This window comes from Eumetopias jubatus, unplaced genomic scaffold (assembly GCF_037043125.1).
Source record: "Eumetopias jubatus isolate StellerSeaLion01/CBP00866 unplaced genomic scaffold, mEumJub1_p1.0 scaffold_14, whole genome shotgun sequence".
NCBI lineage: Eukaryota > Metazoa > Chordata > Mammalia > Carnivora > Otariidae > Eumetopias > Eumetopias jubatus.
In genome coordinates, this window is record NW_028274820.1 from 42912976 (window position 1) to 42924705 (window position 11730).

The following is an 11730-nucleotide window of genomic DNA, read 5'->3' on the forward strand; positions in this document are numbered from 1 at the left end:
GCTTGTTAAGTACAAAATGCCAGAAATGTACCCAGAGCTTGACAAAACATAAATAACAAAAGACAAGAGCTCTATCCCTACCACCTTTCATTCCAGAATATAAAATAGCAGGTAGCAGTAACAGTATCAGGCTGACCACCAAAGGCAGGTTTGATTAGCATGAAATGCCAGGTAAGTGAGCCAATTTAAATGAAAATCACGTACAGAGAGGACTGGGAGGGCAGGTGGTGGTCATTGGAGGAAACCAAGAACATTTTTTGAGAGCTGGTTTATTTTTTTGAAAAATTAATAGGTATTCACCTTGCCTAGAGTGTGTGCTATGAAACACATGATATTAAAAGACTGGGTGGGGTGGGAGGTGAACCGGAAAGAGAATCTACAACACCTAGAAATGAAGCCATATTCTCCTGTGACTAGCCTGGAAATAATGAACTACTTAGTACTTGTGTCATTCCTGGCACCGGTCTTGCTATTAAACCTCATTTCCCAGGAGTATCCAGACAGGTCAATGTCTCTACCGCCTACTCAGCCCTCTGCCTCTTTTCTATCGCCACGGCACTCCTCTACTGATGCTATTTCTCTTTCTTGCACTCTTCTGTTCTGCCTGTACACATTCTATCCACTGCTCAGTACAGCTCAATGTCTAGCTCCCTCACAGGTGTTCCCCGAATGGGGAGTTCACGTACCACCTCAGAGCCCCAATGGCATTCTGATTTTCTCATGGGTTCTTCCGCTTGTTTTCTGAAGAGATTGTGTGTAGATGAGTGCATCTTGACTTTCTAAAATCGTAAGATACATCGGGGCAAGCTACCAATTATTTTTTTTTATTATTAAACACATTTCCCACAGCAGGCGCTTCATAAATACCTGACTTCCGAACATTATTCCAGTTGTTGGTCTTAAATGACTGACCATCCACACTTGTCTCAAAGATCTTCAACACCAAACTAGGACATGCTGTCACCACTGTCATCTGAGATTTATTACCTTTTCTTCCACTTCTTTCCTACTTGCTGATTTCATGTGTTCTTCAGGATACACACCCTCCCCATACCAGATATTCTCCCCAAAATGTACCTCCCACCAGCTAAAAAGTTGATTTGCTACACTCCTCTGCTGTGGACAGACCTTTTAGCTCTATACTCTACCTGTCCCTGTTCCTTGGAGGGAGGAGTTTGTTTTTCCCGCTTCGAAAATGGCACTCTTCCTGGTACCAGCCATGACAGTTACTAGATGGAGCTTTTGTGTTGAACCTCTGTGAATGAAAACTTAGGTGCAAAGGATGAAAGTCAACAATACTTATGAATCAGTTTAAAAAGTACTTAGCAGGACGGGGGACTTCATAAGGCATGTGTCCAGTTCATTGACAATTTAGACAAATGACACGTCCCAGTCCTAGGGAAATTTTTGAAGCTCATGATTGATTGCAGAACTGTTTCATCATCATCAGGAATGTTTGTTAAGGACCTCTCCTTCTTTGTTATTTGCAACAATTTAATCATGTGTCACTTCAGCTTAGATTTGAAGCATAGTATTTCTCCCACTTGAGGTGCTTAATACATTCTGAACAGACAGAGAGAGGGATGAAAGGAGAGAAGGATGGATGGATAAGTGAAAATGTCCATCCTGCTGATAGGGACTGGCCAATGAGAGTACTGTTTGCTTTGAATTGTACAGTAGGTCCTGATCATAGTTTTATGCCAGTGTACCCACATACTACTACATTCCTCCTCGGAACAAAAGACAGTTGACAGGGCGAATGTGATGAGATGCTATTCAATGTTAGCACTAGTAATTTTAACTTACATTTGCCGTGGGCGCCTGGGTGGCTCAGTTGGTTAAGCGTCTGCCTTCGGCTCAGGTCATGATCCCAGGGTCCTGGGATCGAGTCCCGCATCGGGCTGCTTCTCCCTCTCCCACTCCCTCTGCCTCTGCCTCTCTCTCTCTCTCTGACTCTCATGAATAAATAAATAAAACATTAAAAAAAAACTTACATTTGCTGAATTCCTCTAAATACTAAGTACTGTTCTGAGTACCTTACTTTTTAATTTTATTTTACCTTTTAAAACTCTAGTATTGCCAAGAGGTAGAAACAATTCAAATGCCCATCAACAGAGGAATGGATAAACAAAATATACATACAATGGAATATTATTCAACCATAGAAAGTACTCAAGTTCTGATACATGCTGCAATGTAGATGAACCTTGAAAACATTACACTAAGTGAAATAAGCCAGACACAAAAGGACAAATACTGTATTATTCCACTTGTATGAAATATCTCTAACAGGCAAATTCATAGAGACAGCAAGTAGATTAGAAGTTACCAGGGACTTTGGGGGTGGAGGAGAAGGGATGGCAGTTATTGCTTAATGAGTACAGTATTTCCATTTGGGGTGATAAAAAAACTTTGGAAATAAAGGTAATGGCTGCACAGCATTGTGAATCTAATTGATACCACTGAATGGCATCCTTAAAAATGGTTAAAATGGCAAATTTTATGTTATTTATATATTTTTCCACAATAAAAAAATGTGGAAAAACCCTATTATTAACCTAATTTGAAATTTGAGTACATCAAGAATGTTTAAACGAATAGCAGTTGTATATTCTAACGTAACAAGAAGTATAGGAGGGTTATACGGCATTGATTCATGTCTCAACAATATCCAGGCCACCCTGCCTTTGGATGCTGGCTTTCCCTAATGATAGCAACAAGGCTCCTGGAACTCTACACATTGCTCTCATGTTCAAGGTAGAAAGATGAAGAAGGAGATGACAACAGTCTCATCTTTTTCTTGTATCAGTAAAAAAAACAAAAGCTTTTCTCATGCCCCCAGTAAATTTCCACCTATATCTTACTGGGCAGAGCTGTGCCTTGGGCTATGTCTAGCAACAAGGCACAAGGAGGCTGCCAAATGAGTATCTAGCTTTCCAGACTCCACCAGAGAGGCAGCAAGGGGATGGGTTGGAAATATCTGTTAAGGAATGAATGCTATCGGGCACAATGACAAAAATGAGGAGCAGAAAGGTTATATCGGAGTTTCTCAACCTGGCCGTTGACATTTTAGACTGGATAATTCTTTGTTGTGAGGAGCTGTCCTATGCCTTGCCTTATAGGATATTTAGCCGCATCACTGGTTTCTATCTACTAGATACCAATAGTTCCCCCCTCCCCCCGCCCCCAGTTGTGATGATCAGAAATGTCTCTAGACATTGTCAAATGTCTTGGGGGAGAGAGCACAAAACTGCAACCAATTGAGAACCTCCGGGTTAGATGATTGGCCAAAGTCTCATTACTGAGAAGTGGTGGGGCTGAGGTTTGAACCCGAGACATCTGAATTTAGAGCCTTTCCTCTGGGCCATTCCTCTGACCAGCCTATGCAGTTGAGCAAATGGCCTTGTAATTAACAGGACCAATGGATCAAATGAATTAACTTGCCACAGACTGGGTTAATGGGACACCCATGAACTGTTGTGCTGACTCTCCACATGCTTTTCCTGAGCACTTGTTATTTAGCCATAACCCTTAACAGTTTAGAAGGTAACAGCAGGTATATGATGGAGAAGCGGGGATCAAGTAGCTATCCCAAACATTCTCAACAGAGCAAACTGGTTCCTAGGAAAGCAAAAACGTCTTAGGCAATTAAATGGTTTGTGGCCCTCTAAAACTCTGCCCTACCTGACAGATCTTATCTCAGTATTTAATTTCTCTATAAGGGAGTATTTAATTTTTTTTTTTCTCTTTGAGGGAGCATAATGGAAAAACATGTTGAGAAACACTGCTCTAGGATAAGGAACGAGGTGGAGCAAGGACTATGTTTCAGAAAAGGTGAGAAATGCTGTTACCTAAAATGAGATGGTGTGGGATATCTAGAATGTGAATGGTGAGTGGATTTCAGGAATCCTGTCGGGTGTTTTCAGTAGATGCATCCCTTTAGCGATTGTTCCAGTCACTAGTCATGCCAATTAATTCACTTTCATGTCTCTCTATTCATTGATAACTTTTATATTTACCTCTTTTTTATCATCACATTAGTTTCATTGGGATATGCCTTTCCAACAAGTGAATTCCCCCCCTCTTCTTCATGTCTTCATTATTCAAAGGGGTATCTCTCTAATGTTTTCTTTAAGGAATAAAAGTGTCTGGGAATACACTCATGGTATCAAAATTTATTTGGATCATCAGCTAATTATTCACACCATAGAATAATAGGTAAATACAGGGAAGCAAACAAGCTTAAAAGCCATAAAATTCAATAGATCTAGGTTTGATCCCCTGACTTTGGACAAATTATAGAATCTCATTGAATCTTCATTTTCTTATCTGTGAAATGGGCATAATGTTTATTTCATAGTGTTGAGATGAGAGTTAAAAGAGGGATTACACGTCAGCTGCTTGGCAGAGAGCCCAGCGTATAGTAAGTGGCCAGTATGTGGCAACTACTGGAATAACATCTGTAAATAATACTTAATAAATCCGTTTTTTCTGATAGAAAAAAAAAAGGATAGCAGTATGATAAAGGACTGGCTCAAATCAAAGTGATCTAAAAGGTTCCTCTTCAATTAGTGTTTGGCTCAGGACAGTAGGCCAGGATTGACTGGACATGTTCTGAACCACACCATGGTTCTTGTCTAGCACAACAAGATGCCTAAAGTTCATCCAGGAGAAAGGCAACTGTGGGCTCTGTTTCCCTGATATTTCTTCTTAGAGCTGATGCTGTCCAATGCTTAGTAACCATCCATTTATCAACACCCTCCTTTAACAAATTAGGAAGATGGTACTTGCCTCTCTCTCCTCCTGAGACTGTGAACACCAAATCCATTCCTTCATTTATATCTATTCCATGCAAGGCAGAAGAAGGCACAGTCCCTACCACACAGAGTTTACATCCGACCCAATGCCATTTATTTCAAACCCTTTGCTTAGTGCTTAATACCTAGTAAACACTCAAAAAGCAACAATGGTTCATTTGTTGCTTTGTTATTCTCCAAAATATATAAATTTAAAAATGCACCATAACAACGTAATGCTGACTTCTGACTTTAGGGAAGTGGGTGTTCATTGTTGCTTGGGTATCTGAAGTGGGTGGTTTGTATGAACTAGCTATAGTCCTGGACATGCAATTCAGTTGTCTATTGATTTGGGATAATAACATGTTCAGAAAATACTTGCTTTTTATGAAGGATCAGGTAGGGATAGAAAGTAGATGACTTTTAAAAGTCACAGTTGTTTCTACTTTTTAAATCTCTTATCTGAAAATAACTTTACTATTTAGTTGAGACTTCTTCCTTGAGTTACTAAAGCTGTAGATGGGATTTTGGAGAAGGGATGTGTAATTATTTTCCAAACCCTTTTTTTTTTTTTGGACACCCTTTCCAAGCTGTTAAAATATATGTGAGATATTAACATTAAGGAGATACAAGAAAATATTCCATAGCTTTATTTTATATTTATGACTTTATCTGGCTGTAAAGCAAATGGCTCACAGAATATTATAACAGTCACTTTTATACTGAGGGTCCTGGTTTAAAATCACTGTAACAGGTACTACCAATGACTTTATTTGCCAGAAAGGCACATATTCTAGACTAAATTTTGGTCCAGGGAACTGCTATTAATTCCAATACATGAAGAGTCACAGGATAATCTTACAAAATGTTCACAACTAAGCATTGGATTTTGTCTTCTCTGACACTACCAGCTTCCTTAAACAATTCCTTCCCATGTAGAAGTGGTATTTGACCTGAAATTGTTGCTAGTCCCAGCTATTTGATTTGGAAATCTTGCTACCTTTTAAATATATATATGTATATATATGTATATACACACATATATATACATATATATATATCTTCTGAAACATCATTTTCCTTCAAATCAACCTAATTCACCTCTTTTCCCATCCCCTCATAGTATTAATTTTATCATGTATTAGCTCTTTTATTTTTTTAACCATATGAATAGAATTGTCTAACTATAAAGGTGAAAGCACAAAAGTCATGAAATGCTAGGACTAAAGTTCTTCCAACACCAGTAAATCCTCCTTATGGCCCTTTCTGCATACTCCAGTGCTCATTTAATAACCCAACTAGACATCCTCCATCCTTTGTAGGAAAACATTAATTTTTGGTTTCCTGGCTTTGACATGATTATGGTCAAGTATTTCTTTTACTTTGGAATTTCTGCTTCATTTTTCTTCTTTCTACTTTATCCCCTTTATCGTAAGGTAGGTGGGTTTGGAGATAATTTATATTGAAGAATAAAAATATATAGCCCCAAACTGAAATTCCATGGGATTTGAGGTAAGTTTCTTTAGATCCAGGATGGTGCTGTTTATCTAAATTTGTCCATCCCTTTTGATTTCTTGGATATGGTAAGGAATTCTCATATCTCTGCTACTGGCCTTTGTGATCCAGTAGAATGAACAGAGATGCTCAGAAAATGTCTCTTGAATGAATATAATAATAAATGTTCCTTAAAGTGGGTATCTTATCCCCATATTTTACATCATTTGACATACCATACAATTTGAGTTCTATCTAGTGAATGCCAGTGCCTGGGCATTGTATCATTCTGGTTATGACTTCCAATAGGCATGGTATCAACCTAGCCAAAGAGGAATTATTATTTTCTTCTATAAAACAGAATTTCATTGTAGCACATAAGTACAAATATAAAAGGAACATTCTTTTTTTAAAAAGATTTTATTTATTTACTTAAGAGAGAGAGAGTGGCAGGGAGGGGAGGCAGAAGCGGACTCCCCACTGAGCAGGCAGCCCAATGTGGGGCTCGATCCTGGGACTCCAGGATCATGACCTGATCCAAAGGTAGATGCTTAACCTACTGAGCCACCCAGGTGCCCCTAAAAGTAACATTCTATTTAATGGGGCACCTGGGTGGCTCAGTTAGTTAAGCGGCCAACTCTTGATTTTGGCTCAGGTCATGATCCCAGGGTCCTGTGTCGGGCTCCATGCTCAGCAGGGAGTCTGCTTGAGATTCTCTCTCCCTCTCCCTCTGCCCCTCCCCCCTCATACAGGCACACATGCTTTCTCTCTCTAAAATAAATAAATAAATCTTTAAAAAAAGGAACATCCTATTTAATTAAAAATCACATAATAAAACCTACACTCTACATTTTAAACACACATTTGAAAAAATGTCACATGTAGAGCTAAGGCTAAAGAAATACAGTTGACCCTTGAACAGCATAAATTTGAACTGCACAGATCCACTTAACACATGGATTATTTTTTTTATACAGTACAGTACAATAAATGTATTTTCTCTTCCTTATGATTTTCTTAGTAACATTTTCTTTAGCTTACTTATTATAAGAATAACAGTATATAAAATATATAAAATATGTGTTAACTGACCATTTATTTTATCAGTAAGGCTTCCAGTCAACAGGCTATTAGTCGTTAAGTCTTGGGGGAGTCGGAAATTATACATGGATTTTCAACTGTGTGGGGTTGGGCACCCCTAATGCCCACAGTTGTTCCAGAGTCAACTGCACATGCGTCTTGGTGCAGTTGAGTACCTCACGAACATTAGCTGTTCAGTCACTATGATTCAAACTCAGTATTTTCCTGGACTGCAGTGGATCCCAACTTAAGTCTTCCAGGGCTTGTCCATCTGAAGTTCTTTGAGGAGGTTTCTAGAAAGCCTTACATCTCTCCCTGGAAACAATGATCTTCACCTGCTGGTTCTCAATTTAAAAGGGAGAAGAATTTTATTTGCCATTCCAAGAATAAAGATCTATTTGCTTTCCTACATGGTTATTTTCTCCTCTAACCTAAAACACACAAAAAGTTAAAAAAAAAAAAAAAAAAGAAGAAGATGATACCATTAAACCTAATCAAAAAGAAATTTCACTGCCACTTCTCAAATCTCCACAGCTTCCCTCTATCTACTCTGACTTCCATCTGCCTTATTTTTAGGATGCATCTCTTTCCTCAGAACCCCTTAAAATACAACAACAGCAACAACTCACTCATACACGACATTATATAGTATTAAAGTAGAAATAGAAGATGGTTTTCCATCCTTTACTCTCATGTGTATAGTGCATTTCATCTACCAGAGTTATTTAATAACTTATTAAACTTATCCTAAACATAGCTCCTCGTAAGGACATTAAGAACCCATCCTGGTAGCCCCTTTCTAAGGAAATGACAGCAAAATTCCCCCAAATGTTGCCTGCTCGGAGAGCCATCTAAAAGTTTAGTGCTGAGGAAGTGACACTGAGCATTCGGCAGCTTGGAATGTGTTCCTGTGGAGAGGCTGCCCATGTGCAGGGTTGGCAGAAGGGGACCTGGACAGGCATCAGAAGCTCCTCCAGCCACTCAGAATTAGAGGTCTTGATGGGTAGGGGAGCAGTGAGAAGAGGAAGTGGAAACTGGTTGATTTCATGCTCCTCTGGCTTGCCTCTTGTCTCCAGAGATGCTCTGGCAGGAGTGGGAGCAGCTGGATAGATTAAGAAAGGCCTTTGTCCTTGCCATTCACTAACAACCAGATTTGGGGTGACAGATGCAAAATAGGCAGGACTTCAGGCAGGTTTGGAAGGATCTTAATATTCTGAAGCTTATTCTTGATTAGCACGCTGGAGGTTTTAATTGTTTGGAATTTTTAAAGAAAGAAATAGGTGGCTTTTCATTGATCCCCTGGGTGTTTTGAGGAGAGCTTCATCCCCTCCTCACAATAAAACATTTAACTTTCATTTTAATATATAATACTATACACTTTTATTTCAGTTTTTTCCTTTAAGGAAAGATCATCATTAAGAATGTCTATAAGGAGGGGCACCTGGGTGGCTCAGTCGTTAAGCGTCTGCCTTTGGCTCAGGTCATGATCCCAGGGTCCTGGGATAGAGCCCTGCATCAGGCTCCCTGTGCAGCAGGAAGCCTGTTTCTCCCTCTCCCACTCCCCCTGCTTGTGTTCCTTCTCTCGCTGTGTCTCTCTCTCTCTCTCTGTTAAATAAATAGAAAAAAATCTTTAAAAAAATGTCTATAAGGAAACCATGGGAAATAACAAAATCTCTCAAAATCTCTTTTTATGTGCTATTAGAAATCATTTTTTTTAACTCAATTATTCTGGAAAAAAATTTGTGGCTAAGGATGATGTGGAAAACTTCAGCATTCAAAATACTAAGCTAAGTAACCCAAATGGGAAATTAATTTTCGCTTCGAAGGTGTTCACTAGCACAAACACTAAAATAATGAGTGACCTGGCTCCCCTGAGAAGATGCCAACGGCTGTGGCTTCCCACTGGGCTCCCAGTGTAATAAGCTTCTCTCGCTGCCCTAACTTCTGACTGTGTCAGGAGACTTAAGAAGGACATCTCTTTCCGCAATTAGAAACATTCAGTTGTGTTACCAACTTCTCCCATTGGTAAGTCTCTAAGAATTAGCTGGTTTCTTTAACAAGTGAAACTGTTGTTGCTATTGAAAAATAATGATAGTAATACCAGGCAACTCAGACTGCAAAGGGAGTTTGAATTGATGAAATGCTCTAGAAGCAGCAAATGTGGTGGAGTACCCATTCACAGCCAGACGCAGAGACCAAACCCCTAGGGGACGGCTTTGTTGGAAATTTTAGGGCAGTAATTTCCCTCTTAAGCTTTGTAGCAGATATGAAGTATGTGTAGCATAAATAATTTAAGTTCATCTTCTATAATGTTTCATGTTATTATGTAAAAGGTAGAAGTTGAAAAAGAGAAGCAAAGGTCTTGAGCAATCCATTAGATGAATAATCATTTACTGAAAAATTAGAAATCGGCTCTGGGAAAGTCAGTTACAGAGTTGGCTTGTTGAAACCACCTACTTCCGTGTGCCCTTTCCCTCCAAGTTGCGTTATCTTAGTGGCTCCTACCATTTAAGGGGAGATACAGGCCCTGCTGCTCCAAGCTCCACACCTCAACTCTTGCCCATAAAATTCACAAAGATTTTCATCTGTTAGTGTTTTTCAAGAGAAGTAGCAGATGTGGACCATGCTGTGAACAATCTTAATAATACGGATTTTTAAAAGGTTCACACTGGGCGCCTGGGTGGCTCAGTTGGTTGGGCAACTGCCTTCGGCTCAGGTCACGATCCTGGAGTCCTGGGATCGAGTCCCACATTGGGCGCCCTGCTCAGCGGGGAGTCTGCTTCTCCCTCTGACCCTCTCCCCTCTCATGCTATCTCATTCTCCTCTCAAATAAATAAATAAAATTAAAAAAAGAATAAAAGGTTCACAGTCACCCCACAAAAGAAAAATACCTCAGTGTAATTATAGTCAAACTAGTGTCCCATTTGACTAAAATAATACCTGCTTTTTGGGGCGCCTGGGTGGCTGAGTCAGTTGAGCGTCCGACTCTTGATCTCAGCTCAGGTCTTGATCTCATAGTTGTGAGTTCAAGCCCCGCGTTCGGCTCTGCTCTGGGTGTGGAGCCTACTTAAAAAAATATAATAATACCTGCTATTGGTAGGTGGAGCTACATACCATAAGTTTTCTGGGGGTGGCACAAGTTAAGGGTGGAGAATCAAAATGTAAATGGGAGAGAAGGTTGAAGGAAGAAAAAAACCCCCTAAGTACATTCTTTTCTCTTGCAGTGTTAACATAGACATAAAAATTAAAGACACTAAAATGCCCCCCGGGGGGGGGGAATCTATGAAAAGTTTAAAAAAGGGATAGATAATTATTTCTTATAGCCAAGTCATCTCAAAAGAACTTTAAGAAACATCTCTCTTTACCCCTGACCCTCAAATTATCTAAAATGAATTTTAGGACATTAACCTAATTGTTTTATGTTTAAAAATACTTCTCCTAACAAAACTAATAAAATAGAAACTATCAGATAGGATTGCAGAAATCCTAAGGTAGCTTCTAGCAGCTATTCATAACTTTGCTGGAGTGCTGGTATATCAGACTCTGTGCTTCTACTCCTTTCCACTCAGGTTCTCTGGTAACAGGCTCCCTTGAATTGAACTAACTGCTTTAGTGATTGTCTCTAGTTTTCCCCCTTGCTCTCCCCGGACTATATTATTAATTCTATGCTATGCTAGGGACTGTTTATGTCGAAGGATTTCTGGAGGACTTTTATGAGCATTGCCCATAAGGAATCCCACATTTTTTTCTCCTGCTGTATTTATGTAATTTATAATTTTAACCTGTGAGTTAACTCAATGGAGAGATTATTTAAAAGGCTACTTGAGACATAGAGTAATATGGATTACCATAGCTAATCCAAATCATCATAATCTTTACCAGAAATTATTGGCTCTTGTGAATAAATGAAAACAAATGTTCTATGTGTACAATTATTTTGATCTCGAAGACCATGCTTATTGGAGAAAGACAAGATTGATTCTATAGTTCCCTTTAAAACTCCAAAGTATCTTCCTTATAGTCATGACTATGTATATATTAAACTATATTTATATAGTTTCTATATAGGCTTGGATTTACTGATGTATAGATGTGATTATACATGGATATATGTATCTAGACTTGGGCATGCATAGACATAAAAATAAAATTACAGATCTTGTTATAATATAAACAATTACAGCCAAAATTTAATGTAATATGTCTTTTAAAATTGGAGCTAAAGAATATTAGAAGAATTTATTAAAAAGACTACTGGATTAGACATTAAACATGATTTCCAGTGCCCCACCCCCACCTTATCACAAATTGGGTAAGTCATTTAGCGTTTCTGAGCCCCAGTTTCCTTATTTGTAATTGA